Consider the following 6,000-nt stretch of genomic DNA (forward strand, 5'->3'; position numbering starts at 1 on the left):
CATTGGCTGCCGAAAACATGTGACCTCTAATTTAAAAGAACAGCGCCGCCCAGGTTCGCGTCATTCTGAGCTTGCAATTCACCGAGGACGGAGGTTTCTGTCCAGCTAGCTAGGGCTTAGATTCTGGGTAGGCAGGGACAGGCTAGGATAGGAAGGAGAAGACAACCACAACAGCTCTTGTAAGAGCTAAATTCCAGGGAGAAGCTTGTCAGTGTAACGTGGCACTGATGGGCTCAATCGCCGCAAACCAGCTTTCCCAGGATCCTGAATGGAATACACTGTCAGTGTATTCCCGTATACCCGATATATACCCCGATACCCGTTCCAACGGTGTGCCCCCCCCCACCTTCACCCCAGAAATACCCTGCAAGTCCCCTAGCAATAGAATTGGGGCTATATACACCCACAATTTTTACTACTGGTATACAGTGCCATTGTCTGACTGGGAATTCAAAGAATATATTGGGAATACAAATACCCTCATTTCTTGCTACTGCCATATAGTGCCAGTGTCTGACTGGGAATTCAAAGAATATATTGGGGTTACGTGCACCCACAATTTTTACTACTGGTATACAGTGCCATTGTCTGACTGGGAATTCAAAGAGTATATTGGGAATACAAATACCCTCATTTCTTGCTACTGCCATATAGTGCCAGTGTCTGACTGGGAATTCAAAGAATATATTGGGGTTACGTGCACCCACAATTTTTACTACTGGTATACAGTGCCAATGTCTAACTGGGAATTCAAAGAATATATTGGGAATACAAATACCCTCATTTCTTGCTACTGCCATATAGTGCCAGTGTCTGACTGGGAATTCAAAGAATATATTGGGGTTACGTGCACCCACAATTTTTACTACTGGTATACAGTGCCATTGTCTGACTGGGAATTCAAAGAATATATTGGGAATACAAATACCCTCATTTCTTGCTACTGCCATATAGTGCCAGTTTCTGACTGGTAATTCAAAGAATATATTGGGGTTACGTGCACCCACAATTTTTACTACTGGTATGCAGTGCCATTGTCTGACTGGGAATTCAAAGAATATATTGGGAATACAAATACCCTCATTTCTTGCTACTGCCATATAGTGCCAGTGTCTGACTGGGAATTCAAAGAATATATTGGGGTTACGTGCACCCACAATTTTTACTACTGGTATACAGTGCCATTGTCTGACTGGGAATTCAAAGAATATATTGGGAATACAAATACCCTCATTTCTTGCTACTGCCATATAGTGCCAGTGTCTGACTGGGAATTCAAAGAATATATTGGGGTTACGTGCACCCACAATTTTTACTACTGGTATACAGTGCCATTGTCTGACTGGGAATTCAAAGAATATATTGGGGTTATAAATGCCCTCATTTCTTGCTACTGCCATATAGTGCCAGTGTCTGACTGGTAATTCAAAGAATATATTGTGGTTACGTGCACCCACAATTTTTACTACTGGTATACAGTGCCATTGTCTGACTGGGAATTCAAAGAATATATTGGGAATACAAATACCCTCATTTCTTGCTACTGCCATATAGTGCCAGTGTCTGACTGGGAATTCAAAGAATATATTGGGAATACAAATACCCTCATTTCTTGCTACTGCCATATAGTGCCAGTGTCTGACTGGGAATTCAAAGAATATATTGGGGTTACGTGCACCCACAATTTTTACTACTGGTATACAGTGCCATTGTCTGACTGGGAATTCAAAGAATATATTGGGAATACAAATACCCTCATTTCTTGCTACTGCCATATAGTGCCAGTTTCTGACTGGTAATTCAAAGAATATATTGGGGTTACGTGCACCCACAATTTTTTCTACTGGTATACAGTGCCATTGTCTGACTGGGAATTCAAAGAATATATTGGGAATACAAATACCCTCATTTCTTGCTACTGCCATATAGTGCCAGTGTCTGACTGGGAATTCAAAGAATATATTGGGGTTACGTGCACCCACAATTTTTACTACTGGTATACAGTGCCATTGTCTGACTGGGAATTCAAAGAATATATTGGGGTTATAAATGCCCTCATTTCTTGCTACTGTCATATAGTGCCAGTGTCTGACTGGTAATTCAAAGAATATATTGTGGTTACGTGCACCCACAATTTTTACTACTGGTATACAGTGCCATTGTCTGACTGGGAATTCAAAGAATATATTGGGGTTATAAATGCCCTCATTTCTTGCTACTGCCATATAGTGCCAGTGTCTGACTGGTAATTCAAAGAATATATTGGGGTTACGTGCACCCACAATTTTTACTACTGGTATACAGTGCCATTGTCTGACTGGGAATTCAAAGAATATATTGGGAATACAAATACCCTCATTTCTTGCTACTGCCATATAGTGCCAGTGTCTGACTGGGAATTCAAAGAATATATTAGGGTTACGTGCACCCACAATTTTTACTACTGGTATACAGTGCCATTGTCTGACTGGGAATTCAAAGAATATATTGGGAATACAAATACCCTCATTTCTTGCTACTGCCATATAGTGCCAGTTTCTGACTGGTAATTCAAAGAATATATTGGGGTTACGTGCACCCACAATTTTTACTACTGGTATACAGTGCCATTGTCTGACTGGGAATTCAAAGAATATATTGGGAATACAAATACCCTCATTTCTTGCTACTGCCATATAGTGCCAGTGTCTGACTGGGAATTCAAAGAATATATTGGGGTTACGTGCACCCACAATTTTTACTACTGGTATACAGTGCCATTGTCTGACTGGGAATTCAAAGAATATATTGGGGTTATAAATACCCTCATTTCTTGCTACTGCCATATAGTGCCAGTGTCTGACTGGGAATTCAAAGAATATATTGGGGTTACGTGCACCCACAATTTTTACTACTGGTATACAGTGCCATTGTCTGACTGGGAATTCAAAGAATATATTGGGAATACAAATACCCTCATTTCTTGCTACTGCCATATAGTGCCAGTTTCTGACTGGTAATTCAAAGAATATATTGGGGTTACGTGCACCCACAATTTTTACTACTGGTATGCAGTGCCATTGTCTGACTGGGAATTCAAAGAATATATTGGGAATACAAATACCCTCATTTCTTGCTACTGCCATATAGTGCCAGTGTCTGACTGGGAATTCAAAGAATATATTGGGGTTACGTGCACCCACAATTTTTACTACTGGTATACAGTGCCATTGTCTGACTGGGAATTCAAAGAATATATTGGGAATACAAATACCCTCATTTCTTGCTACTGCCATATAGTGCCAGTGTCTGACTGGGAATTCAAAGAATATATTGGGGTTACGTGCACCCACAATTTTTACTACTGGTATACAGTGCCATTGTCTGACTGGGAATTCAAAGAATATATTGGGGTTATAAATGCCCTCATTTCTTGCTACTGCCATATAGTGCCAGTGTCTGACTGGTAATTCAAAGAATATATTGTGGTTACGTGCACCCACAATTTTTACTACTGGTATACAGTGCCATTGTCTGACTGGGAATTCAAAGAATATATTGGGAATACAAATACCCTCATTTCTTGCTACTGCCATATAGTGCCAGTGTCTGACTGGGAATTCAAAGAATATATTGGGAATACAAATACCCTCATTTCTTGCTACTGCCATATAGTGCCAGTGTCTGACTGGGAATTCAAAGAATATATTGGGGTTACGTGCACCCACAATTTTTACTACTGGTATACAGTGCCATTGTCTGACTGGGAATTCAAAGAATATATTGGGAATACAAATACCCTCATTTCTTGCTACTGCCATATAGTGCCAGTTTCTGACTGGTAATTCAAAGAATATATTGGGGTTACGTGCACCCACAATTTTTACTACTGGTATACAGTGCCATTGTCTGACTGGGAATTCAAAGAATATATTGGGAATACAAATACCCTCATTTCTTGCTACTGCCATATAGTGCCAGTGTCTGACTGGGAATTCAAAGAATATATTGGGGTTACGTGCACCCACAATTTTTACTACTGGTATACAGTGCCATTGTCTGACTGGGAATTCAAAGAATATATTGGGGTTATAAATACCCTCATTTCTTGCTACTGCCATATAGTGCCAGTTTCTGACTGGTAATTCAAAGAATATATTGTGGTTACGTGCACCCACAATTTTTACTACTGGTATACAGTGCCATTGTCTGACTGGGAATTCAAAGAATATATTGGGAATACAAATACCCTCATTTCTTGCTACTGCCATATAGTGCCAGTGTCTGACTGGGAATTCAAAGAATATATTGGGGTTACGTGCACCCACAATTTTTACTACTGGTATACAGTGCCATTGTCTGACTGGGAATTCAAAGAATATATTGGGAATACAAATACCCTCATTTCTTGCTACTGCCATATAGTGCCAGTTTCTGACTGGTAATTCAAAGAATATATTGGGGTTACGTGCACCCACAATTTTTACTACTGGTATACAGTGCCATTGTCTGACTGGGAATTCAAAGAATATATTGGGGTTATAAATGCCCTCATTTCTTGCTACTGCCATATAGTGCCAGTGTCTGACTGGTAATTCAAAGAATATATTGGGGTTACGTGCACCCACAATTTTTACTACTGGTATACAGTGCCATTGTCTGACTGGGAATTCAAAGAATATATTGGGAATACAAATACCCTCATTTCTTGCTACTGCCATATAGTGCCAGTGTCTGACTGGGAATTCAAAGAATATATTGGGGTTACGTGCACCCACAATTTTTACTACTGGTATACAGTGCCATTGTCTGACTGGGAATTCAAAGAATATATTGGGGTTATAAATACCCTCATTTCTTGCTACTGCCATATAGTGCCAGTTTCTGACTGGTAATTCAAAGAATATATTGTGGTTAAGTGCACCCACAATTTTTACTACTGGTATACAGTGCCATTGTCTGACTGGGAATTCAAAGAATATATTGGGAATACAAATACCCTCATTTCTTGCTACTGCCATATAGTGCCAGTTTCTGACTGGTAATTCAAAGAATATATTGGGGTTACGTGCACCCACAATTTTTACTACTGGTATACAGTGCCATTGTCTGACTGGGAATTCAAAGAATATATTGGGAATACAAATACCCTCATTTCTTGCTACTGCCATATAGTGCCAGTTTCTGACTGGTAATTCAAAGAATATATTAGGGTTACGTGCACCCACAATTTTTACTACTGGTATACAGTGCCATTGTCTGACTGGGAATTCAAAGAATATATTGGGAATACAAATACCCTCATTTCTTGCTACTGCCATATAGTGCCAGTGTCTGACTGGGAATTCAAAGAATATATTGGGGTTACGTGCACCCACAATTTTTACTACTGGTATACAGTGCCAATTTCTAACTAGGAATTCAAAATGCGCAAGGCTCCCGGAAAGGGACGTGGACGAGGCCGTGGGCGAGGTCGGGGGAATGGTTCTGGGGAGCAAGGTAGCAGTGAAGCCACAGGGCGTCCCGTGCCTACTCCTGTGGGGCAGCAAGCATTGCGCCACTCCACAGTGCCAGGGTTGCTTGCCACATTAACTAAACTGCAGGGTACAAACCTTAGTAGGCCCGAGAACCAGGAACAGGTCTTGCAATGGCTGTCAGAGAACGCTTACAGCACATTGTCCAGCAGCCAGTCAGACTCTGCCTCCTCTCCTCCTATTACCCAACAGTCTTGTCTTCCTTCCTCCCAAAATTCCGAAGCTTTACAGAACAATAACCCAAACTGTCCCTGCTCCCCAGAGCTGTTCTCCGCTCCTTTCATTGTCCCTCAACCTGCCTCTCCACGTCACGATTCCACGAACCTAACAGAGGAGCATCTGTGTCCAGATGCTCAAACACTAGAGTCTCCTCCATCTCCGTTCGATTTGGTGGTGGATGACCAGCAACCCACCCTCATCGACGATGATGTGACGCAGTTGCCGTCAGGGCATCCAGTTGACCGGCGCATTGTGCGGGAGGAGGAGA

Source organism: Leptodactylus fuscus, chromosome 5 (assembly GCF_031893055.1).
Source record: "Leptodactylus fuscus isolate aLepFus1 chromosome 5, aLepFus1.hap2, whole genome shotgun sequence".
Classification (NCBI taxonomy): domain Eukaryota; kingdom Metazoa; phylum Chordata; class Amphibia; order Anura; family Leptodactylidae; genus Leptodactylus; species Leptodactylus fuscus.